At 42.6% G+C, this 27,623-nt stretch overlaps 1 long non-coding RNA gene across 1 annotated transcript; it reads right to left on the bottom strand.

Annotated features, from left to right (window-relative positions):
• Positions 1-6,617: 6,617 nt before the first annotated feature.
• LOC144785404 (uncharacterized) lies at positions 6,618-23,403 on the bottom strand. The gene is made up of 3 exons (XR_013601862.1): positions 23,312-23,403; positions 11,325-11,364; positions 6,618-6,736 (listed from the first exon to the last, which is right to left on the bottom strand). It is a non-coding gene; the product is annotated as an uncharacterized LOC144785404 (long non-coding RNA).
• Positions 23,404-27,623: the final 4,220 nt, after the last annotated feature.

The raw sequence follows: 27,623 nt of genomic DNA, 5'->3' as shown, positions 1-27,623 counted from the left end.
GCATTCCTTTCAGTCCATACTACGTTTGCGCTTCTGTCTGTAGTCTGTTAGCCAAAGCGCATCGATCAGCTGTGGGACCTTTGTATGGTTTTATTTTTGCAGTTTATTTTTGCAGTGTGGTTCGTGTGCCTATTACGCGTGCCTCTCTTGGCGCTGTGTAGGCTCCCGAGCGTTTGGTTATTCATGCGGGTTACCTCAGTTTGACTTCAGTACGGGCCCGATTTACTTGGCCCCGCGGCGCCCTGACTCTGGTATTCCGCGCCGGTGTGTTGTCATGACTACTGTTTTCCTTGACTGCATCAGCCACTCTGAGTGGTGTGACACGTTACTTTCCTTTGGATCACGCAATTGGTAGTCCGAATCACGTGTCCGCGGTCTGTTCCAATCGGCACCTGTGAATGTTTGCCGACGCCTCCCACGCCCACGACGTGTTCGGCTGCGGCTGCTTCCCGGCTGTCTTTATCTTCCCCGAACACGCCGAGTCTGGCGTTCTTCGGGGTCCGGTTTCTGAGGGTGCTTACAGGTACCGAGCGGTTGCCAAGCAAATAGGGCGTGAGTACGGCGCGCTAAAAACCTGAGCTAAGTACTTTATTTACCCCTCCTTTTTTTCTGTGTTTTACTAGTTTAATCCTTTCCTTACAGGGTGTGCCACTTTCTCTTCCACCTCCCTCCCGAGACCCATGGTGCTTGCAGTATTAGCACTGTTTGTAAGGATGCTTTTATTATTATTTTCTCCTGACCATTTTGCCCAACAGCGCATGTCAGTTGGACTGATCGTTTTGCTATTAGCGACACATGTTAATTACTAGCAGTAGATGGGCATTCTGACACTATTTGTGCCCGCATTTTTGCCATTAGCCACACTTGTAGGCCAGTGCAGGGACACTGTCCCTGCCTACTCCACACGGTTACTGTTATTCCGTATTTGCCCAAGATCACGTATTTACCCACTCGTGTGTTATGGTTACTAGCACCTCTTCCGAGCACTTAAGCATGTTATTTTACAGCTCATGACAACGGTTAATGCTATTATTCTATTTATTTGTTTTCTTTGTCATTTCTGTTGTCTGTCTTTGTCTGTTAGAATAAACTCGGATTCACTCCAATGTGACGGAATCTTGTTTTAGTAGTTTTAAGGTATTTTCTTTTTAACACTAGCGACCCGAGGCTAAGGTGGGCCTTAGCGCGCCCATACCACCGAGGTTCGACACTACACTTTTTTCTGGTCCTGACGAATGCCTGTTTATTTACACTCACATAGGCAGAAACATGTTGACCTCCCACGAGGGGTAAACCCGGACCTTTTAATTGTGGTCCTTTATCCTACACCTTGGTTTTATACATGTCCAATTGGCAAAACAAATAAATTCCTTTTTTGACACAATTTGGGCATTTTTAAATCACTTATTTCACTGTTCACATTTCACAAAAAAACAGCTCCGCAGTAATCTGGCGTTGCAGCACACTAGGGTGGCATTAGGCCACTCTAGGTGGGGCCCAATGATGAAGCATGTCAGCAACTATGTTGGTGAGTGGGGGCTTTCTGATCAACCAAACGAGGTTCCTCTCACAGTTAACTTTGGACTGTGGTTGGTGTTACATGCTTGCTCCATTTTTTTCATGCTTGGCATGACACTCCTTAATTGTTTTTTTCATTCCATGGAGCAAACAGAGGATTCACTGTGTGTGATGTTGCACAGATTACATACACATCTCAGCCACATATCTGTCTTTTTTCAATACTGTTCAGTGCTAAACTGTGTTAAAGCCATTAGACCCAATTTTGGTTGAAATTTCTTAAACAAGGTGCACTAATTTTAATGTAAAATGTATTACTCCACAAAATGCCTGTATGTATTGAATCCCCTTTGTAGATTAATGACGTCTAAGCTCTTTGACAAAAAGTGACACGTTGATATAAATGACGCTGAGCAAATTTTCCTGACTGACAGACTCCAGGCAACAGTAATACACATGTTTCAAACAAAATTGTGGTTTGATTGAGGATATAAATTGAGCAGGACCTTGAAGCTGTAGAATAATACTTGTAACATTTCATTTTTTTGTAATTCATGGGAGTTTTCAGTTCCATTCACATTGGTGGAGATTTCCATCTATACTGGGGACAACTTGTCAATGAAAGATGTGCTTTCTCTCTTGTCAGAGCGAAGCATTATTAAAAAAGTAATGGGACTATATATCTTGAAACTGAGCGCCAGCGTGAATGAACCTAGATGACAGTTATTGAACACTTTTCATCATGAGTGGCTTTGTTGTTTGTGTACGTGATTTTTTTACAAATAGGCTTAAGTTAAATTGTTCTGCCTCTTAAAAGATTAGACTTGATACAAATGTGAATACATATATTGTTAAAGTAAGGAAGCCAAGATATCAGAAATGAAGGGTCAGTTAATGTTTTCTGTCTTTTTCCACTCACCATACATTATCCTTCCACTATTTCTGCCTATTTTGTCTTTACAATACCCTTTGGGCCTGATTCACAAACATAGCTTCCATTTTTGGGTAAGTTTACACTTTTTGAGCTAGTTTACTACCTTTCATTATTCACAAACTGCACCCTGCATTTCAATGTACAACATGGCAGGCACCGTGCCTGTCACATTGTGCATTGAAAGGAACAACCTGCCTTTGTGGCATTGCGGCGGGTGGTGCTTTCTGCACCGCCCGCCGCAATGTCACAAATGTGGCATGCGTCTGCCAGTGTGGGGGGTGCATAGTAATTGTGAGTGCGTGACAGCCGCACCCTCAGTAGGCGGTCCCGTTTCCCGGGGATATGTCCGGTGGACAAAGTCAGCAAGCCATACTAATGACTCCCTATGTGTCTAAAGACTCTCCTGTTGAACTGAGTTGGCAACAATAACACATTTTCTCCACTCTCCACTTACATGCTGCTAAGACAATCCATCGGATTGTGGGGTAGATGTATCAAAATTCCATTTTGCGATTTCTAAATAGCGATTTTTAAGGAATCGCTATTTAGAAATCGCAAAATGGAATGTATGTAGGAAATCGCTATTTTTTTAGCGATTTCTTAGTCTTCCTTATTTGCGAATTCGCAATTTGCGAATTCGCGAATAAGGAATAATTTCCCATGCATTCCTATGGGCCAGGGGGCCCATAGGAATGATTGCGAAATATTTCTTAATTTGCGAATCGCACTTTTGCGAATTCGCAAATAAGGAATAATTTCAAGGGTGCAGGGGTGTCTCAAAGACACCCTGCTGCACCCCTGAAATTTACATGTGTGTGCATATGGCGCACATACATGCCCTATGGGCATGTATGTGCGTCACATGCCACCTTCACAAATGCCAAATAGGGCATTTTTAAATGAAATCGCAAATTACCACCAACTACAAGTTGGTGGTAGTTTGCGATTTCTTAACCCAAATTCACAATTTCTAAAACCCACATACATCGCATTTAAGGAATCGCAAAATTTGCGATTCCTTAAATGGTTAAGCAAAATAAGGAATCGCAAATTTTTGCGATTCCTTATTTTGCGATTTTTTAATACATTTCCAAAAATGCAAAAAAGCCTTTTGCGATTCGCAAAGGCCGAATTGCAAAAGGCTTGATACATCTACCCCTGTGATTCTAGAATAGGTCAAGATTCATGGGCCCAGCCCTTTCCGTCAACTCCGGGCTCTTTTTGTATCCAACATTACCATCGAAGCCTTCTGTAAACTTGGAGGAGTCTCCGGATTATAACTCCGGATTTCATTAAGAGAAGACCATATCTTGTACTGCAGTTTTATTCAAGACTGCAACCCCAGTCTTAAAAAAGCCAATATAGCACTCCTAAAACAAGTATTCATATGTATACAAACATTTCCCTCCTACATGCATTCTTTTCAATGGACCAAGGTTCCAATATCAAATATATATTTTGCCATAGGCAATATATTTTTAGATATGTTTCATAACAGAATTGCTGGGATTATGTGACACATCTGTAAGAGAGTGAATTATTAATTGGGGTGGATGACAGCCCACCACAAGTAATAAGGTCACCAACTGGTTAGATCCAACACAAGGGTTCAATCATTTAAACCTGAGCTCAACCCCTTATTCCTATGGCACAGAATAGACAGGATTAACTTACAAAAATGTTAATGTAAAAAAATTCAAGAACAGTGAAACATTTAATGAACAGGGTGAAACATAAGTAAACACCAAATCAACCTGTGCTTAACCCTCTGGTAGCTTGGTGCACAAGTCATCAGGCTTAACTTTGAGATGACATGTAAAGTATCTATGCAGCACCCAATCAGTAATAAACTGAATAGAAAACACAATAAAAATCCCACACCATTTCAGAAAAACAGAGAAAAATGTAATACGTTATTGGACACTAAAATGACAGAATTCTAATCAGTAGAACCAGATCTATGCAGTTAGAAAGGTTTAGGTAAAAATAGTGCTTAAACGAACAAAGTGCCAATTTGGCTATCTGGTCGCATCAGACCGGGACAAAGTCAGAAGTTGAAGCCGACCACTATGGAGAGCGGGTTGATACAAGGGCCAAGGTGGTTCTGCTCAGAAATGTATCTTAATCCTGTTTAAAGAGCATTGTGTCACAGAGCAGAAGTCTGGAGAAGAGATGTGAGGGCTACCTCGATGATGCCTCTTGCAGCGGTGGTTACGATGAGCTGTGAGGACTGCAATGATGCCATGCATCAAGGATGCGTCGTGTTTCATTGTGCTGCAACAGTTCTGATGAGAAGCTGCAAAGAGCTGCATCGGGTTTGCATTGCACTGTTGGTACTGATGACACCACAGCTGGGCTGGCAGAACATCTTTAGCCCCACTTCCAAGGGTCCAGGGCTGGAGGGGCACCACTTGGGAAATTAGGACTCACAGACAGAGTCCTGGTGTACCGTTTAAAGTGGTTGGAGATGTTTTTGTCCCTAAGGCTCTTATCAGGAGGCCAACCAAATAGCCCTTGGAGTCATTCTGAAGGTTCCAGGTTCAAGCTTCAGGTGCAGTCCTTCTCACGCACCAAGCAGGGCAATCTTGCACAGGTCCAGAAGTATACTGAAGAGTTGTGTCTGAGGGTCATTATATTGACCTGGTTTCCAGTTTGAAGTGGGAGAAGCTTCTAGAGTCCTCTACCCACAGAGGATTTTGGAATTTGATGCCTCTCTGCCGTAGCCCCAGTTTGTCCGGAGGGCCCAGAAGACGAGTGTGTAACCCTTTCTGAGTGTGCTGAGGCAGAGTCTTTGTGTTATGCAAGCGTGGTAGGTGACTGCTTTGCCCCAATCAAGTCCGAGATGGCCATTCTGCACATTTTCCTCCTTTTTCTCACTGACTTAGAAGGTGATTTAAATGTAGGCAGATGGCCCGCCATTCCACAATTGGGAAGGAGTAAGGGCCACATGTACATTTCAAAAAATTGTGATTTCTTGTTTGTGAATCAATTCAAATCACAATTAGGAAATTGTAAATCCACATGTACGTACGGTGTAAGTAAAAAAATAGCAAGTCAGTTTCAGGGCGCTTAGCAATTTTGTTAATCAATACTAGCAATTATCAAAATTGTGAATCAACTTGTGACCGACTTGCTATTTTGTGAATCAGGTTCCAAATTGTGAATCAGGTCGCAAATAGCAAATAGAACCACAAAATGGGTGAAAACACTTCCTGGCCATGGGTAATCTCCTCCGAAGCAGGAAGTGCCTCACAGAACCTGCCTGGGAACCAGCCTGAGTGGAGGAGGAGTTCTACTGCCTTACACAGCACAGGCCCAAGAAGCTAAGAGAAGCCCACGCATCCGCCATGGCCAGCCAAACTGCTGAGAAAACACCTACAGGGAGTAAAAGAAAACAGAAATTTGCAGAGGAGTTGGAGATACTTACAGAGGTGCACTGTGAGAACCATGATGTCCTATTTAGAAGGGATCAATGACAGTGCCAGACTCACAAATAAGAAAATCTGGCAGGAAAACAAGGCAAAAATCAATGCCATTGGATTTAGCCACCGCTCCACAGATGAAATCCACAGGAGGTGGTATGATCTCAGGTCTTGGACAAAGGAAAAGGTGGCCCAGTGCCTCAAGGAATCTGAGGAACAAGTTGGGCCCACCAACAGTACTACCACCTACTGCAAGTAAGACCATGGTGAAGGCGACGCTGGAGCAGGGACTGTCATAGGGTTTTGTGAACATCGACTGATCTACACTAGGAACCGCACAAAGTAAGTGTTAAGTATTTACTTTTGACACATCCTAGACCACACATTGATGTCCAAATCCACACAGTCCAGGAGCATTCATCAGACAGTTGTTCACCAAATGTTAAGTATTGTAGCATGATAGTGCATTATGTGTGATGCAGTCAAAAAGCTAGCTTAGGTGTTATATGTACATTTATTAGGCCACACATCAGATAAGTGAATATAATGTGTTTAATTTGTCCCACAGATCTCCATCAGGTACAGAGTGAGGACACCAGTGTGAAGGGAGTGGATGATACCAACATGGCAGCATAAACAATCACACAAGCACCACCCAACACAATGTTGCAGTGTGTCACTGTCACCAGAGGTCGCAGCATCTCTCTGCCACAAAGTCCCACCCACAGTCAAGTGTAAGCCAACACTTGTGTGTTCCAGGGCGTGGGCACAAATGTTGTCATGAGGGACATGCAGGTGTTGAAGATGACTTCACTGCACAGTTGTTTCTTGGCCTAGAGACATCCTGCTCCAAAATCAATGCCTGCAAAACAAGCAGTTGACAATTATAAACAGGAACATGCTAAACATGCTAAACAGAGCATTACTGTTGGCTTTGATAATGTTGGGACACATTTGGCCACAATGAATAACAATCTAGTGAGCCTGTACACTGCAATGCAGAATCTTCAAATGGATCCCACCCAAGACCAGAAAGCCCGTCACTCAGGCCCTTGAAACCAGCCGTCTCGACTATGGCACACCCTCTATGCTGTCATCTCCATCCAGGTCCTCAGAAGACTCCAGACCATACAGAACACCACAACCAGACTCATTCTGGTCCTCCCAAAATGAACCCACCTCATCCCCCACCTGAGAGACCTCCATTTGCTCCTCATCTAGAAATGGTGCCAGGTCCTCTAGCATGCCTATAAATCCCTCCATGACCTAGGACCTACCTACCACTACCATTGACTGAACTCCCTCCAACCCGCCAGACACCCACTTTCCTCTGCACTCACCTTTCATAAATCCGCTGCATCTGCCGCAATGGCAGACGCTCCTTCTCCCACATCACAGCCAAGACCTGGAACAACCTCCCCCTCCAGCTCCATACAGCCCCCTCCCTACCAGATTTCATAGAGACTCAAGACCTAGCTCTTCCACAGATACAGAGCACACAGATACCCCAAAGGGAGCACAGAGTTGCGCTTTACAAATACTGATTGATTGATTGACAGGAATTAATGCCAACAAATGGTGGCCAACCATGCCCATCAGAGGCATTGTGATCGCAGTGTTGCTGCAAGAATGAATCAGATAAGTTGTTCCATTGGTTGCTTGGCCAATTGAACTACAAGCCTCAATTGACAGACTGTCACACTGCAGGTGGAGATGGGGCACTTCAGCGGTAATGTTGGCAGGGGCCTAGGGCAGATCAAGTCAGCTGTTGAGGTGCAACAGGCCACACAGGTAGCAAGAGGTGCTGGAGATACCCCACAGGATAGTGAAGCGAAATATAGTGTGAGCAGTGTATCAGCCACTGATGCCCATGCCCTATGACACACTCAAACTCCCCACTTTCCAGGTGTTGTTGTACTCCGCCGTGGTGGAAGATGTATGTGTCACAGGTGCTCCCTTGGTATGTTGGCACTGCATCTGTGATGACATTATGGGCATTACATACCACCTGGATGATGAGTGAATGGGCATTTTTCCTATTTCTGAACATATATTCAATATGTGCATTAGGACATATAGTAACATGTGTCCCATCTACACACTCTAATACATGAGGAAAGTTGGCAATCCGGTAAACATTTAATTTTGAATAGTGTGTTTCCTCAGCATTCCTGGGAAGGTATATGTAATTGTTCAGGTGTAAGAGCTTGCCATCCAAGAGCCACCTAATGAAACATGCCAATGCTCCTTGGGGCACCCCTCCAGCTATAACAATGACCCCCTTAGTAGCTACCCGATACAAAAAGGTGCATTGCTTATTATACTTGCACATGCATTGGGATGGAACAGCTGCACAGGGTACTGCTTTCTAGATGTGGTTTAAGCACATCTATCACATCTGACATCACTGTGCTACTCAGGCTGTATTTCTCATATATTTTCTCCACTCTCTGTTGGAATATGGTAAACCTGATTCTGGAGATCCTCTCCTGTCTCTTCCTCCTCATCCTATACTGGGCAGCCAGGAATCACCTCCTTATCGCAATCACAGAAAGTACAACCATTGTGGAAACCCCTGATGCATTCTGGTCCAGTTTTTATAGTTTGCACACAGTTACCACCTGAATGGAATCAGTGAAAAATTGTAACACCCTCGAACATATGGTTTGCGACTCAAAAATACAGATTCTATATTTGCAAGTTGCAAAAAACAGTTACTAACAATATGTTGCATCACTATTTTTGGATACTGAATGGCATTCGTACATACCAAAAGGCCACTCTTTCGGCTGCAAATAGGTTTGAGACCAATTTGTGACTTGTTAATCGTTCGTACATCTGGCCCTTAATTACTCCGTCCCCATGATAGAGGGACCACCTGACTAATTTATAAATGACCGCCATGAGGATCCTTTCCTACCAACATATACATCAATCCCTTAGTCTCTGGAATGGAAGTCAGAATCCTTCAGCAGGGTAAGGTAGCAGGCTGTATCCAGTGAAGTCCCTGCTAAGTCAGATAGGCATTGAGCGAGGTTGAAGCCATCGGTTTTGGCAGGAAAAGCTCCAAATGAGAACAAAGAAATGTTTCCACCCATTTCAAGATTTCTACCTTTGGCCTCTTTTTTGAAGCTGGGATCCTTCAGAGTGGCAAGGCAGCAGGCAGTATCCATGAAGATCACACCAAAGTCAGATAGCCATGTCACAAGGATCCTCTGAACTGGATTTCCAGAGAGCAAAAAGCTCTGAACAGGGCAAACCAGACTTTCTTGCCCAGGGGGGGGGGGGTCATGCTTTGAGTAAATTGGCTGGGTAATTCATCCTGGTCCGCTAGAGATCTAGAATCCCTAACTTCTTCCAAGTAACATTGTTATAGAAAATTCTTCTGGATACCAGTAAGGCTCCCAGGAGATTTGGGTACTGTACTTACTGCAGCAGAAGTCACTAACAAGGTTTAGTTATCTTCCAGTTGCAGCTGCTTACTGGTCACCCCAGTAAATAAGTTCTCATGCAGCATTTGAAGTTCCTGTAGCCAGTAGCCACACAGGTAGTCAGCCAGCTGACCCTTGTTGTCCACTTCTTTGTACTTGGTACAAGTGGGAGCAGATCCAGCCCTTCAGGTCTCCTCACAGGTTTTAGACATCAGGTTCAGTCCTCTTCTGTTTTCCTCAGGTCCTGAAAGTGTTCTTGGAGGTGCCAGCTTTCTATGTTTCATTAGCGTGTTAGTTGGATTGTCTCCTGGACACTCCCTAGTCAATGAAGAAACAGTTCCCAGGGGAAACCCTTTCTTCATTTTCACCACATCCTGTTGGCCTGACTGCAAACTAACCTACAGTGCACTAACCTAAGGGCAGTCCACGATGGCATAGGCCTTCTGCCATCAAGCTAGTAGTGTTGGCCAGAAAAGGGTGTGTTTAAAGAAATGAGCAGTTCCCTCCTCCTCAGCTACACAAAACTGGTTCTTGGACTGGCTCCTCATGCCACTGGGCTAAAGCCCAATTGGCTACAGAGGGTCTGAAGATATAAGGCTTATCTTTACAAGGATTCTGCCTACACTTGATTATGAATGGACAGGCCTTGCCCCTATCCCTTTTAACTTAGTTAACATTTCAACCATCCCAGTTGATCTTCGTGAGCTGTACCATGACTCACTCCCAGCCCAACCTGTCACCAAGTCAAAGCCCATGCCTTTGCTCTCTGGGCAGTTTTCACATCTCATCCAGGACAAGCCCTGGTAGGGGGTGCTGATGGCAGGCTTATGCAAATTAGCCTCAAGGAGCTTTAGGCAGTAAAACTGTAAATTTCTAAACGTTAATAAAACAGTGGTTGATCCATTTCTTGAGTCCAAATGAGCCAAACAAAGATAATAATCTTTACTCTACTTTTTCTAATAGGATAGCCAGAGTGTAGTGTTATCGTTACTGTTCCTCGTGAAGGTTCCTGCCTTCACGAGGAACAGGAAACAGATTGAGAATGTTGTTTTATAAATTAGTTTGCATGCGCTTAGGCATGCGAGAAGAGTGCACAAATAGAGTGTGACATGTTATGTTTTAATTTATGTTCGTTAACTTAGGAGACGGTTGGCGAGCTTACCGGGCAGTTGGTAATTGGACCTGTGCCTTGAGGCTGCCTCGTCTTCATTGTCTGGATTTTCATTAAATAAACTTTAACTTGAAGATTAAACTTGTATATCGTATTTGGCGATGATTGTGGAACCTGCGCACAAATGTTATTATTTCCGGATTTCAACAGAATTTCTAATCTACGCTTTGACGGTTCACATTGGCCGAATTTTGATGTACCCGCCTTCAAGGAGGAGCAGTGTTCCGATGCTTTGATGTTCCTGATTGGCTGAATTTTTGTATACCCGCCTTCAGTGAGGAGCAGTGTATCCTGTTACATTATTGGTCGCCCTCACCTTCCTTCACCAATCGCTTTGTGGGTGTGCATTTGATCGCATTGACAGCGCATTTTAGTCAGTTTCTACAGCAGACATTGCCGGTATCGACAGAAGCGCTGTTAACTTTCAGTTTTCTCTGTGAGTCTATTCAGCATTGAGGTACAGTTCAAGAATACCTCATCTTCTGATACACCGTGTAATTAGCTGCATACCCACAGTGTTAAGGGTGAATAATTATAAGGAATTCTTCAATTAAAGGTGAGACTTTTGACTGCTACCAACATTTCTGTATTTTTACGCTGCTTCAGAAGTGTGATTCACCACGCTGATTCACACAGCTTTACTTTAAGACTCTTCCACGTTCCACATTTATGTATTTTCACGCTGCTTCAGAACTGTAGCTCACCACGCTGATCCACACAACGTTCCTTAAGACTCTCTCTTACCAGTTTGCAGTTCTACATTTTTTTAATTGTTTTCCATTCTGCTTATATTAGCATCTTATTGCTTATTATGTCTGCTCCACTTACCAATATCACTGTAAACCCACCTAAAGAGTTCCTTTGTATTCCGGGTGATCCACCTGTTCCCTGGATACAATGGAAAGAATATTTCATTAATTAGTTCTTTACTATTGATCCCGCTAACAAGTTATCTAGTGAAAGAAAAAAAGGTTTTTTGATGCACAGTTCGGTACCAGAAGGTCTAAGAATTTATAACAAATTGAATAAAGATTTGCAGGTGATGATGAAAATGTTTTCAACCAGGCTATTAAACATTTAGATAATTATTTCTCTCCCAAGGTTTGCATTGGAGTAACACGTTTTAAGTTCTTTCAGAGAAAACAATCAAAAAATGAATCTATTGATGACTATGCAATGGCCGTTCAAAAACTGGCGAGAGACTGTAGGTTTGGTGTAATCGAAGAAGAACTAATATGGGACCAAATTGTTATGCATTCTTACGATTCATCCATTCAGGATAGACTGTGGGTTAATGGGGATAATCCTCTTAAAGAAGTTCTTGCTGTAGCTCGCAAAGGTGAACTTTCAGGAAGGTGTGCGAAAGCACTCAAGAGTTCAGATGTTACGCAACAAAAAACAGTCCCTAAAGAGACAGTTGCTAGAGTTCTATCCAACAGAAATAAGAATAATTTCTCTAACAAATCTAAAGGAGAAAAAAAAAATTGCTCAAATATGAAGATTTACGTTGTTTCAGATGTAACAGTAAGAATCACTTAGCGAATGACAAAAAAGATCCTGCAATTCGCTGTTAAAATTCTGGTAGAGTTGGTCATTTCAGCAAAGTTTGTCATGATAAAAAATCCAGTAAAGTCCAATTTCTAGGTGATAGAGACCCTAACTCCAATGATGATTGCTGCTGACTCAGGTTCTCCATTTACAATTATCAATGAATCGGTTTGGTTGGACAAATTTGTCAACAAAATTGGTTCTAATTTGTTCACTCCGGATATTGCTCCTGAGAGTTTTAATGGGGATCCCATTGAATTGCTTGGTTTTAGAAAATTGTTGCTTAGGTTCAAACACAGATGTGCTCTTTGTAAAATGTATGTGTCTAAAATTGGGCCGTCAGTCCTTGGTTGTAAAGATCAAAAGAAACTCAACATAATTTTAGACCCTAATGGAATATAACAAGTTTTAATTTTAGACGAAGGTGACTCCTTAGGAAGAAATGTATGTAAAGATTTTTCAAAAGTATTCTCAGGGACTTTAGGAAGGATTGATGGTTTTGAAAATAGTATTCGATTGAAACCCGATGCTGTTCCTAAAATACATAAATTAAGGAGTATACCTTTTGCAGTCAGGGATGAAGTAGATGATGAGCTTAAGAGATTGACCAATGATGGTATTATTGAGCCAATTGAAAGTTCTCAGTGGATTTCTCCATTGGTCGCAGCCAGGAAGGCCAATGGAAAAATTAGGCTTTGCATTGATTTACGCCATTTAAATACCAATATTCAAGTTGATCAATTTCCTCTTCCCAAAATTAATGAGATGATTTCCAAAACTAGAGGTATGCAAGTTTTTTCAACATTAGATTTATCTCAAGCTTGTCACCAAATTCCTTTATAAGATTCTTGCAAAGATTTCACAGGTTTTGTGTCTCATGTTGGATGTTTCAGATACACAAGAATGCCATTTGGTTTGGCCTCAGTGGCTGCTGTATTTCAGAGTCTTATGCACAACATCTTTGGTCATTTGAGACATGTTCTTATATTTCAGGATGACATTTTAGTCATGGGGAAGGATGACACTGACCATCAAACCAAACTTGCCCAAGTACTTTCTTTGTGAGACAAATTTGGTTTAACTGTTGAATATTCTAAGTGTAAATTTGCAGCCTCAAGTGTAAATTATTTGAGACATGAAATAAGTGCCATAGGAATTCGTCCCAAAGCCAAGTTAGTCTCTTCCATAACAAATGCTCCCAATCCTAAAAGTAAAGATGATGTAAAGTCCTTTCTTGGATTGGTGGAGCTTTTTTCCAAATTTATAAAGAATTTTTCTAGTAAAACCTTTCATATTAGGCAACTCCTTAAAGCTAAGAAGAATAAGTATGGGCAAATTTTGCAATTCGCGATTTGCGAATTCGCAAACAAATCTACGAATTCACGCATTTCACCGCGAAATCGTGGATTTTTGGGCAATTGCACTATACTCAACTGGAGTACTTTCTACTGGCTAATCAGTAAGTGCTACCTCGTTGGGTAAATGTATTGTGCTTTTCCTACACTACAGCTGCGTAAAGGCCCAGAAGAGTTGTCTCCAGTGACCCCGTGTGTCTGTCACTTTGCCACCGCGCCCATAGGTGCCGAGGTCCCTTGAGTGAGCTGTCCATCACAGTGGGGGAAAGGGCGGGAAGAGGTTGCATAGCCTAGTGTGTGTGGGGCTGGGCTTCTGTGCGAGTACACATGCCTCTTGTTCACAAAGGTCAGAGACCGATTAGCGCAACAGATAAGGAGAAAGCAGTAAGTGCTACCTCGTTGGGCAAATGAAATGTATGGACTCAATGCTACAACTCGGGCACCTGCTTTATTTATATCTGTAAGTGCTTCCTGCTGAGGTTTAATTTTTGTGACAGGAGCCTCGTTGCCTAATTGTAACTATTCTCTGACCCTGCTTCGAGAGTCAGAGCAGGGTCAGAGAATAGTTGCAAGTAGGCAACGAGGCGCCGCTCAGGAAGCACTTACAGGGTTACAGCATGTGCCCAAGTTGAAGTTAATTTCTTTGTAACCCTTTTGTAAATGGTTACAAAGAAATTAGCTTCAACTTGGGCACATGCTGTAACCCTGTAAGTGCTTCCTGAACAAAATTCGTCCCGCTCGCGGATTCGCGGATTTTGCTGCAATTTCGCGGATTCGTGGATCGCAAACGAATTTTCGGCCCATACTTAAAGAAGAATTTATTGAGATTAAAAAACCCAATGTTCAAGCACCTGCTCTCCAAGGTTTTGATCCTTCGGGAACAAAATTCCATTACTACCAATGCTAGTGCCACAGGAATTGGTGCTGTTTTGTCTCAGTTTGATGAGAATAGAAAAGAGCATATTATAGCATTTGCTTCAAGATCCATGTCTCCTGCTGAACGTAAATATGCTTTATTGAACGTGAGGCGCTCACTTGCACGTGGCCTTTGGAGCATTTTAGAACTTTTGTTTGGGGGAAAGAAGTAATTATCAAATGTGATTATAAGCCTTTGGTTAAGATGTTATCCAATGTTGGTATGATCAATGTTATTGCTAGAATAGTAAGAATATCTATGAGGCTTTTGGATTACATTCACAAAGTAGTTTATATTCCTGGTAAGGAAAATGCTGTAGCTGATTTTCTTTCACGGTTTTCTACACAATTAGTGGAAAATCAAGATGATCTCATGGAAGATATTCAAGTCGCATGGCTATGGGATCATGGTGTTGATTCTATCCAAAGGTCTGAGTGGGATGAAGTTTTTGATAAAGATGTTAACTTGAGGGATGTTTTAGAGTTTGTAAATTCTGGTTGGCCACGTAAGATGGAGATTGGTGAGTTTAAGGATGTTTGTGAGGTTAGAAATGAACTGGCTGGTCTTGACGGAAACCTTATTTGAGGTGATAAGTTAGTTGCACCTAGTAGCCTCAGAAGAAAGATTATAGCTTTATGTCATGATGGTCATCTTGGAATTTATAAAACAATATCCATCATTAAAAGCAAGTTTTGGTGGCCTGGTTTGGACATCGAGGTGGAGAGAGCAGTTAGATAATGTGAATTATGTGCTTCTGCAGAAAAATCACTTAAAACCTTATGGTCACCCATGAGTGATTTCATGTGTCCATAGTTTCCTTGGCAAAATGTTGCTGTGGACATTATGGGTCCTATTGGCACTTCTGGGAAGTACATAATTTCTATGATGGACATGTTTTCAAAATGGCCTGTAATCAAAATGTTGAAGAATGTGGATACTAATACTGTAATTAAATTATTTGATGTAGTATTTCTTAATGAAGTTACTCCTGTTCTGATTATTAGTGACAATGGAGTGCAATTTACTTCGGAATGTATGAATCTTTATTTGTCCAAATGTGGTATCACACTTAAAACTTCCTTAAACAATCCCAGTGGAAATGGATTAATTGAAAGGTACAACAGAGTGTTAAAAGGTACCATTCAATTGGCTTTTAAAAACAATGTACCTTGGGAGATTCGGGTGTTCAAAACTCTTTAGTCTTATAGGGTTTCAATTTCTGATGCTACAAAATTCTCTCCTTTTGAATTAATAAGAGGAAGGAAACCCAGATCCAAGTGGGTTCCTGGGTGGATTAAAGCTGTTATTGATGTCAGTTGGTCGTCAGCAGAAGTTATGGGCAATTTACATTCCGAACATGGAAAATACAAACAATTTTATGACAAAAAAAATAGTACTCATGATGTCAAATTGTCCATTGGTCAATGGGTTAGAGTTAAAAAAACTGGTTTCATTCCAAAAGATTGTAGTAAATTTTATGATCCACAACGTGTTGTTTAAATCAAAAAGAATGCTGTCATTTTGGACGATGGTAAATTCTGGAATCTCAAAAGAGTTGCTTTGTGTAAACAACCTTTCAGTGGGGTTCCGAAACTTGTCTGTGATGTTCCTGGTGATTCTATTACAAATGCTTCACAACAGAACATCAGGAGAAATGAAGGATCTATTGAGGCTACTCAAAAAAGACTTAAAAGTTACATGGAAGATGTACATACTAAGAACATTGTTGGAAAAAGAGTCATTAAGCCTCCAAGTGCGTTGCAAGATTATATCTGTAATTAAAATGTATTTATATTTTGTTAAAAAAAAAGGGGGAAGATGTGTAGTGTTATCGTTACTGCTCCTCGTGAAGAGTGTCACTCTTCTCAGATTGAGAATGTTTTATAAATTAGTTGAGCATGCACTTAGGCATGCGAGAAGAGTGAGCTAATAGAGCGTGACATGTTATGTTTTAATTTATGTTCGATAATTTAGGAGACGGTTGGAGAGATTACCGGGCAGTTGGTAATTTGACCTGTGAGTTCATGCACATGGTGAACCAAGAACAGATCGGGACTGTGAGCCACATTAGAGAGTATGGAAATGTGTTTCACCCAGTGGAGACCCACAGCATTGATTGATCGGCTGCCAGTTTGAACATTTTTATCTTTTCAAAGTAAATAAAATAATACTTTGCAAAAATGTTTGCTATAGTCCTATACATGAAAAAACATTGACCCACTGTTAACATATGTCACAATTTACAAGATCAGATCATAACTAAATTATTTGATGGTAACGCCAAAAGGACAGAGGCTATTTGGTGCCTTCAGCTTATGTCTGGGTCACGCGACTGGGTGTAGCTAGCATTTTGGAATTTGTTTATTTCTCTCAGAGCCGCATAATAAACAGATTAGGTGTGCCTGGATGGGCCATCTACTGGCAGAATGAAGGAGCGCAGCTGGGTGCAGCCCCACTTGCAAATGAATAGGCTGTGCCCTGCCTTCACACAAAGGACCTGTCACCACTGTATGGATCATGCAGACAGCTTGGAGCCTGGTCAGTGGCGGCAGGAAGATTCAAGGATTTCAAATAAACTTCTTTAGAAATTTCTCCTTTTCAAAATGAGCACCAGATATAAATATTGGACTCTCAGACCCAACTCCTCAGTACGCCCCTGGACCAGTGGATGCCCCAAAGAAGGATTGCTGTGCTGCTTTGCTGCCAGAAGGACTGCTACTCTGGTGCTCTGTGGCCTGCTGCTGTGTTTGCTGAGAAGGAAAACGGAACCTGTACCTCTTGGTGTGGCATCATTGGAGCTCCTCTTCAAAAGAGAAACTCTGAGGTTTTTGGCTCTTTACAAGCGTGAAGGGGCCCATTTGATCTTGCTGCCCATGCCGTCCGCCAATGTAGAGTTCTGGCAAACCCAAGTCTTCGTGCCACAATGACCACCAGCAAAGACCATCAGCACAAGATCTGCACTAGAGCATTGACAGCTCTCTGTGACCGCCAACAAGAAACTACAGCAACAACCAACTGCGGCTCCCAGCCTGCTTTTCACGATACATACAGCAGGAGTAATCTTGTCCCTGTATCCAGCCTATGCTCCATTGCGGTCAGCCTGAACTTATGAGTTTCACCAAGCCTTGAACAACCAGATACCCGCGAGTGGTGCATTGTCCTTTTAGGTGCTTTATTTACCTGAAATCTTTAACATTGCATATCATTGCTTCTACTGAATTGATGTTTGCTATTTTGGTGTCAAATAATGTATTACATTTTGCTTTATTTTACTAAATTGGTGTTGAGTTTTTCTTGTGTTGTATTTTCACTTTATATCTGAAGTGCTGCATAAATACTTTGCACATTACCTCTAACTTAAGCCAAATCACTTTTCTACCAAGCTGCCAGAGGGTTAAGCACAGGTTAATTTGGGGTTTGCTTGTGTTTCCAGAGACTGTGGTTACTGCTTGAGTAGGGTATCACCTCCCTCAACCAGTAACCCAATTTCCAACATTTTCCATAACTGAAGTAATTATTGCTTATATAAATTACATTTTTCAAATGATCTGGGTGTGGTAAGTGGTGCATATATTTCAGGGGTATAGATCTTTAAAATATTTTTCCCTGAAAGATTCAGGCACAATGACTTGTTCAAGACATAAACACTGTGCCCTCTCTTTTTACAAATCCGACCAATCAAGCCAGTACCTGGAGGTGTATCATAGCATTCCTTTACTGCCTCCTCATTAAACAGAGTTGCCTGTGAAAGTATCACTGCCTTTGTGGAGAATGGGGTCATGGCCAATTTAGCCCCTCTAGATTTTTGCTTTAGGACGACTCTGTTTTTGGAACCTATGCTCTGACTGTGTTTCTCTGAGTCTCACTTATTGTAAGTTCTGCTCAAATGGTTTTCAATGCTGCCACTGACCAGGTTTAAAAACAAAAAAGGTCTGGTGCTCTGTGGCTGGACTAAGAGGCACTAGGTTGATTGGACATGATTACCTGTGTACAAACGTGTGCAAATGTGCACAGGCTGAGCGAACGGCACTACTGTCTAACTAAGCCTAGTATCAGTGCACAGGTAGATTGTCACAATAATTTACCTAATACATTGTTTATGTCCTGTGCCGACCTTCTAATTTGATTCTGAATTCAAAAATAAAAGTCTTAATTTCCTTTTGTCCAAAGGGAGAGTCTTTAGTGCTGCATTGACATCTGTAGCTATTCATTGTATTTATGCTGCAGGCGAAAGCTGCACCAAAGTAACAGCTTCGTGTTGACAGATACTAGAAGGAAGTTTAAATTGTATTTCCCTAGGTAAACAAAGACCCCAAGTCCAAATAATAAAAATACTTTCCGCACATTTGTACTTTGAATTTGTTCATATTGTCTGAGACACTCCTTGGCTAGAATAGACCTAGGTGGGCCAAGTTAATTTAATTATCGTACTGAACAGCAGGGAGATAAAACCTTCCCCAAACAACAGATCTATCTGAAAGGTATTAAGCCTGATGCTGGAGGAGGAATGGACTTGGACTACAATATGCATAGACATTATATTCACATCGCCTGAGAAGGCTGGACATATGCAGCCCTAGAGAATTAAATGGCTGCAGCTAGACCTTTAAAACCAAACATAGGAGGTGCTGTCCTTTGATGCTTTCAAGGGAAGGGTGAGGCTGCTGTGTCAATTTAAGGGTTAAGGATCATAAAGAGCTGTGATGGCTGACCACTTGAAATTACTATTCTGAAAAGGCGCAAGAGGGAATGAGCAGAACTAGAATGTTGATGTGTGATAGTTGGGTTTGAGAACATTCTGGGAAATGGTTTGAATTACAGTTGTAGAAGAAGAAGACCAAGCAGGAAGAGAAAGGACTACTGACTCTTGGTGATAAAAGGGACTCAACAACTCTAGACATCTGCTAAAGACAGGGACACACGGACTTCTAATTTCCAATGAAAAGAAGAACTGAAGGACTTCTGACTCAAGGTGCACCTGGGGACTAGGGTTTGACTGTAGGGCCGGTAGTAGTGGCCTCACCACTCCCTTAAAGAGGACCTTTGAGGATAGGGTTGCCTTGGAACTTCTGTGGACTGTTCCAGTTTGCAGGTGATGCCCAAAGACTTGCGATTGACACAGAGATACCCTCCAAGTGATCAGAAGGACATGGGTCATGGGGAGTGCTTACAGAGATGTTAATCTTCTTTGAGGGCTGTGGGTGCTGCTGAGAAAGATCCTGGATCAAAGAAAAGTATCAGGAGCCCACACACAGGAGCATATCCTGGGTGTGATGAGCGCAAATGGCAGGAATGTAGGCCCTGAGCTCTCCATCATTGGATGGAGAGAAATTGAAAAACCGGTACCAGATGGCTTATAAGTTTTAGAGGCCTCACCGCCTAAACATAACACTCCTTGTGGATGAAGCACGCCACCAGGAGTAAAACACAATTCCCCATTACAACAAGCATTTGCAATGCAATAGGTCTCGGATTAGGAAAGTTTGAGCAATTGGTATTGTAAATGACAAATTTTTTATTTATGTGTTGGTTTTGAAAATAGCGAATTTAATAGCTTTGTCATTTACAATGCCAATAGTTTTAACTTTCACAAATGTGACACCTATAGCATTTGTAATGCAATATGTGTTGTATTAACGTGACTTCGATGTATTGATATTACAAATCAAAATGGTTTTTACATTTTTTTTATAATTAATTCTTAAATTAAAGTTATTGTAATTTATAATGGTAATAGCTGAATCAAAACAAAAGAGTCAAAGATAACACCGGATGTACCAGCTAAAAGTCAATTCATAACAGTAGTAAAGAAAGACACCGTGTGTTAGTTTAGTGAAAGTGCACAAAAAACTTGTGAAAAGAGTAAACACTGTATATTGAGTGAAATGAAATAAAATAAAGTGGGCACAAACCATGCCCGTGTGTTATATTGCAAAGGGTGGAGTGAAAATGCAACTGTATTCGGAAAAACAGTGACACAGTAAAACCAACGTGTAGCACTGTGCGCTCTAAACATAGCGTGTCATGATGCAGGCGATCTGTAACACACTTACTCAAACCGGAAGTGAAGGAATAGCCTGCTACTATATTTCCAACCGATAGCAGTAATGAATCTAAGTCAATGGAGATAGAGCCACAATGTTAGCATTAGCGATTACAAATAATAATAACCTAATGTGTGGCAAAATGCTAGAAAAATATACTCACTAAAACACTGCTCTAATGTTGCCACGCTGGAGATTGAAACTTGAGATGGGAAATCTAAACAAGACGGAGGGCATTGCTGTGGGGAGGGGGAGGAGAAATGCGACACGGTGGGCAGGGGAGGGGGTGGAGCGGGAAGAGCGGCATGAGGGTGTGAAGCAGCAGGGGCCTTTGAAGTGAAGCTAAGCTTCACTTCAAAGGTGTGGGAGGAGTGCGGCTCAGGCAGAGCGCACGCTGGGGGAAGCTGGTGAGGCGGAGCGGGAAGAGCTGCTGGGGAACAGATGGCTGGCGATTTGATGCTGTGCACGCGCATTTTAGGTCAATGCGCTTGCCCATTGACCTAAAAGCGCACGGGCACAGCATCAAATCGCCAGTTAGTTAAAGTCTGTTTAAGCCCCTATAGTCTCGCTCCGCTCAATGCGCATGCGCATTGACAGGTCGCGAGACCTAAAAAAGAGCCACAGGCCCAGAAAGAAAGTCTCAAATGTATGCTGCCCAGTAGACCCCCAGTGCTTCTGTGCCTAAGTAACCCCATCAGAGCCAAAGTATTTTCTACAAAGTACCGCAAGGGGGACCCTTGGGCTGTTGACAAATGTGGTGGCCCTCTGTGAGAGCCATTAAAGTCCTGGGGAGTGAATTTTCCTGGGAGTACTGGAATCCATATGACCCGGGGAACCCCAGGGCCTTCCTGTGGTGTCCCATGAGGGCTGACATTAACACAGTAGCAGGACAGCAGATTAAGCTTTTTACCCTTCTCACATTTATGTTGACAGGTGGGAGAACAGGAAAAGGAGGACGTTGACTCCAGGGCTGGCACACAGATGTTGTATCAGACAGTGGTTATCCGCACCTCATAGTGCAATACCTTGGTGCCCCAGAGTGGGGCAGGGACAACCTGTTGAAAAGAAAAATTCACCCGTCAGTGAGCACTTGATTAATGAAAAAACAAAGAATAGGAAAGCATAGCCTTTGGGAAAGAAATCTCCAATAAGCTGTTATGCTGAGCTTACGAAAAATGCATCATAATAATAATAATAATGAGTACAACGGTGCCCCATTAGGGCTTGCTCACAGTTACTAGAAATAATCATGTGCAAAGTCACTCATGGATTGCTGTGGGAGACTAAAGAAGTCCCCTTTTCATGGAATCTGGACCTACTCGCCCTATGTATCAATAAGAGGTGAATTGTTGACTCTGGAGGAGTTTTACTGTGGTTTTGTACACTTGTAGCTGAGACCTTTAGTCTTATGGTTTTGGGGTACATAGATTTTTGTTTTTAGGTACTGTGTTTGCTTTGCAGTTGGTGTAAAATAGAACAATACTGAATTTTAATTTTTTTATTTACCATAGCAGGAAATTCTTACTTAAAATATTTTATGGTTCTTTCCTGATATGTTTTCAGCCCTGACTTTCATTGATTTAATCCATTATAATAAGTAAGGCACACGGGGGGGTGCTGATCATATAAAGTGGCTCCAATTCAAGGGGTCAGAATATATTTAGGGCCTCATTTATGTGGATTTGGCGTAGGGCAGCGCAGCATGTAATCCTGCTTCGCTGCCCTACATCAAAGTGAAAGGGCAGGAATACACCGTATTTATCCAATATTGCACATTCTTGTCCTTTTCCTATTTTCTGGCGCAGTTTCGGCAGCCTAGTGCCAACGCAGGCACACTTGCATCATGGTGCAAGGATGCTTATGTTATCAGCAAAATTGTTTTTGTTCAGAAAGGGGCACCTTCCTGCACAAAAACAATCCTGAGAGTCTTGTACTCCTTTTCATGTGTGCTACAGCACGCAGCACACACAGAAAGAGGAAAAAACGAGAAGAAATGAAGTTATTTCTCCTTTTTGCGCCTCCCCATGCAAGGTGTAAGGTTTTGGTGCATTCCCAGGTTTACATGGTTTTCTATATTTGGGGAAGCATCAAAATCCATGGGTGTTGCTTAAGAACACCCACCACAATGCCTGTGGAATGTCTCCCTAGCACAGTGTGAGGCAATGCAGCGATTTGCGATGTGTTGCCTTACTCCTTATCTATGAGGCCATTCAAAGCCACTTAAAGTGGCTTTTTGTGACTTCATAAATAGGATTCTGTAGTTCGAGTCACCCATGCATCACAAAAAGTGACAGTGCCGTGGCCAAAGCGGCTCATAAACATGCACCTTAGTAGGTTACCTAACAGTGGAACCTGCTTTTAGTGTGTGCCCTTGTTGATTGTTAGTCCCTTTACAGCGTGTCACGCCTGGCTATTCCAACAGCCATTCCATATATATATTTATACATTTAGGTGTATTAGTTAGTAGCGTGTGAAATAAAGTACTTTCCCTTTTTTATAGGAAATAAGACTGACTAGACAGTGATTTATTTAGTGTTGTTTTATGTGTTTCCGAGAGCTCAGTGTCAAGCCCACAGCACCTCGCCTGAGTATACGCTGGTCTTCTCCTAATTACAATCCTGAGGATAAAGTGCCAAAAAGGGGTAATTGGTTCTCAGTAAAGGGCTCTGCAGAAATGAGGCCTCAGAACAGAGATAGTAAAAGACCCCATTTAGCACAAATGGGACCCATTGCCACGTGTCTGTACTAGGAACCTGCGACCACCAATTATTGACAGTCTTGTTCGGAGAATTTCATTTGGTACAGAAAAATCAGAGCTCTTCCTTTTCTCACGTAAACTGCAGTCTTCAAATTGGTACAATCCGAAGGTCCATTGTATTTTTAGGGAGCTTATTGCAGGCTGATACGGCGGATATCTGTCCCCGAAGCACTGGAACCAGCTACCATCCAGCATTCAAAATATTGAATGTTACCTCTGTTTCCACAAGGACCTTAAAGCATACTTCTTCTGTCATTCTACCTCCTTTTGCAAAGTGTCTGTTTTCTGTCTCGCCTGCCCATCAACATCTCCCCCATTCCTTTCTCTGTCTTTTGTCCTGCACCAGGAAACATGTGTTTATAGCACTGCATTTTATTAAATAAATAAATAAAAATCGCACAGAATAAATAAAGAAAGAAATACAAAACCTAGGGCCATATGTATCAAAAAAGATTTTGGTGATTCTCAAATTGCGATTTTTAGCAAATCGCAATTAGAGAATCCCAAAATGTAATATATGTAGGATTTGCTAAAAAAATTGTGAATCCTACATATTCCTTATTTGCGAATCGTAAATTGAGTCACAAATAAGGAATACCTTCCCATTCATTCCTATGGGCTAGGAGGCCCATCGGAATGAATGGGAAGACATTCTCAATTTGCGATTACCAATTAGGGAATCGGAAATTGAGAATGCAATTTCAAGGTTGCAAGGGTGCCAAAAGGACACCCTGTTGCACCCCTGACAAATGCATGTGTGCACATTTTGTGCACATACATGAAGGGCATGTATGTGCGACATATGGCACTTTAAAAAAATAAAAAAAGTGCTTGTTTAAAGAAAGTCGCAAATTACCACCAACTTGAAGTTGGTGGTAATTTGCAATTCCTTAAGGGCAAATAGCAAATTTCTGGTAAATATTATTATTATTATTAGTTCTTATATAGCGCTCGATTACCCGTAGGCATCTCGGCGCTTGCCTTGGGAACCCGTCCTGGCTTCCCCCAAGGTGAAAGCCAGGCATCCCGCCGCAGGGGGGCCGTAGTGGAGATTAAGCAGGCTAATGCCCAGAGCTGCAGAGTGTGAACCCATGATTCGAGTAGGCACCGAAACGAGAATTATCGAGTCCGTGGATATTTGGGCTCAAGACCCTGCCGCGTCGGGAATTGAACCCTGGTCCCGGGTCTGACCTCTGCTTCAGGATCTGCCTCCTCTAACCAGTGAGCCACACTTCTCCACCATACAGAATTGCATTTAAGGAATCGCAATTTGCAATTCCTTAATTGCATTTGCAAAATAGAGAATCGAAAATTTTGAGATTCTCTATTTTGCAATGTCCTTTTGGGATGAAACATGTGAATACACACCTGTTAAATTACATCGAGGCGGCGGAGGGCCTGGACCATTCACAATCTGGGTTCAGGCCCAATCACGGCACCGAATCAGCCCTCCTCTCAGTGACTGATAACATCAGGATGTCACTTGATGAGGGGGGCTCAATGATTTTGGTGCTGTTAGATCTATCCGCTGCCTTCGACACGGTGTCACATGAACTCCTTCTCGGCCGATTGAGAGATGTGGGCATAGGAGGTGTGGCTATGTCATGGTTGGAAAGCTTTCTTTCGGGTCGATCACAAGGGGTCAAGCTAGGCTCCCACTCTTCCACCTTCAGGGAGCTTACCAAGGGAGTGCCACAGGGCTCATGCCTAAGCCCCACGCTTTTCAACGTGTATGTGGCCCCCTTGGCAATAAGATCATATGGATTCACCCCGGTGTCATACGCTGATGACACCCAGCTTTTATTTCCTTTCCACACTCTCACACCCGCAATCCAAAAATCATTTGCGGACGGAATGAGAGCAGTGGCACATTGGATGGCACAGAACTACCTTCAATGCAACGTGACCAAAACTGAGGTCATGTTGTTTGGAGGGGCAACTCTAATGTGGTCCCCCGATTGGTGGCCCTTGGAGCTGGGACCTGTCCCAACCCCAAAACAAACAGTTAAAAATCTGGGTATTCGCCTGGATCAGGCTCTCCTACTTAAGGAACATACTACCCAAGTCACAGGTGCATGTTTTCGTGTGGTTGGGCTGCTTCAACGTGTTTTTCCATTTCTGCCAGACAACCACAGAAAAACGCTTGTTCAGACCCTAATAATAAGTAGGATGGATTATTATAATGGCCTCTATATATCAGCCAATGAGGAACAATTGAAGAAATTGCAAATAGTGCAAAACTCTGCAGCAAGGCTAGTTCTCAATGCCCCTCCCAGAACTCCCTCTCGTCCCCTTCTTCACCAACTCCACTGGCTACCAGTAAAGCAGCGTGTTAAATTCAAGATATGCTGCACTATACATAAAGGCCTGTTTGGCACTAGTCCCAGATACTTAAAGGAAAAATGTGTTCCATACGCTCCTGGACGCACTCTACGGTCCAGCAGCCATCACCTGCTTCAGGTTGCTAAGTTCAGAAGAGCCAGACAGGGAGGACGGGCCCTCTCCTACAAAGGACCTGTTCTCTGGAACTCGCTACCACCTGTGTTGAAACAAATTACAAGCCTTGAATCCTTCAGAAAAAAATCTAAAAACTTACCTTTACACCATGCCTTAGGTAATATCTCCCCATATTACAGCTATAACTAACTCACTATAAAACCTTGCAACAGACTACCAGTGGAAGGACAAGCGCAGAGATATCCCTTCGGGAATTTAATCAGGCGCTAAACAAGGCTATAAATAAATAAATAAATAAATACATCTCAAAAGGCTTTTTCCTATTCGCAAACGGGCAGATTCTGACAATCTGCCCATTTGCAAATGGGAAAAAGGCTTGATACATATGGCCCCTGGTATATAATACCTATTCAAGAGGACATTTGAATAGTTAATATTACCAAGGGAGGAAATCTAAGGTCTTCAGGGCATTTAAGGATCTTTGCGAGTTACATGGCCTGACGGATGGATGGCAATTCGGTCACCAAGGGGGGATCATGGATACACATACTTCTCTCACCCACACTCACGTCATGCTTGGCTGGATTATATGCTCATCTCAAATTCAGTAAAGGAAATATGCACCGTAAGGAAGCTAAATGAGGAGTACTGCCGACATATGAGAGAGTGGTTACCATCTTTTTTAGCAATAAATGTGGGTAGCGCACCTATTGAGGTAGTCTGGGATGCGATGAAGGCCGGCATTAGAGGTGAGACACTTCAATTTTCAGTCAGGACTAATAGAAAAGGCAAACAACAGCTAGCCACACTACAACAGAACTTGAATAGAGCGGAGGCAGACTTGATCATAGCCGCACAAACAGGACAGGTTGCGGATGAATTAGCGCGAGTAGCCATCACTAGAAACCGGATCTCAGAGATCTTTACGGAGAAAGCCATTACCAAAGCTACTATTTACAAAGAAAAATCGTATGAGCTCAGTGAACAAGTGGGGCACCAGCTAGCAGTGCGTACAAGGGAGGAGATGACAGCTAATTGGGTCAAGTCTATTAAAGATATAGATGGTGGGCTGAGAACAGAGGCATCAGAAATCAGGACGGCTTTTCAGAGGTTCTACCAAGAATTGAATAAAGAGCCAGAGAGGGATCAAGAGGACCCAGAGGAATATTTAGCTCAAGGGTTGGGCGCTTGCTTCGAGCAAGAGGATCAAGACAGTTTGGATTCCCCCTTAGCTGGGACGAAATACTGTTATCCTTTAATTCATTGGCAGCTGGCAAAGCAGAAGGGGTGGATGAGATTCCAACAGAGTTTTTTGTGAAATTCTCAGTCCAACTTAAATCAATCATGATGGAGCTATTCAATTCTATATTCCAGGGCGGGAATCCACCCCCTTCTTGGTCCATTGCTAAGATTATGGTCTTCTTGAAAAAAAATAAGGACCCCCTGTCGTGTTTTGGCAGCTCCTGAGTTAGCGTTTAGCACAACTACACGGTCTTTTCTGTTAACTTGACCAAAACGAACGGGGGCCATTTTGAATCCCTCTGACTTCCGTTTCCTATGAAACACGCTGCCTCGTGGTCAGTGTGCCCTTTCGTCCTTTCTCGATACCCATGGTCACTAGTCTGCTCGGCAACAGGCTATTTTTAGTACTGGTCAAGCGCACATGCGCATTACGCACCAATTGGTCACTCTTTAGGAATGTTCACACTAACTGACCAGTGCTGTTGAAACTCCTCCCACATGTTGGCTGTGTTCCAAAAATGACCTTATATGTACCTAAAATGTGTAACTTGTACCCGCCTATCTTTTTATTGCTATTAAACTGTATAAAAGGGGTCACGCATCGATGTTCGGTGTGCTACTTCTTACATTACCGAAGGGTGCTGTAGGAATGTATCACCACCCCATGGGGTCTTAATAAACTTGTCTTTTACCTTTTCCAGTGTCCGTGCCAACTTCTAAACTAAAGCGTTCGAGAGTTTAACAGAGTATGTAGGCCTGATTTGAACCCAACACCACAAATTGGCGACCACGAAGGGACTCATCGGCGACTCGGATGCCCGAAGGAG

Source organism: Lissotriton helveticus, chromosome 10 (genome assembly GCF_964261635.1).
Source record: "Lissotriton helveticus chromosome 10, aLisHel1.1, whole genome shotgun sequence".
Classification (NCBI taxonomy): domain Eukaryota; kingdom Metazoa; phylum Chordata; class Amphibia; order Caudata; family Salamandridae; genus Lissotriton; species Lissotriton helveticus.
The sequence above is the reverse complement of the archived record's forward strand: the minus strand, read 5'-3'. Positions and strand labels throughout refer to the sequence as shown.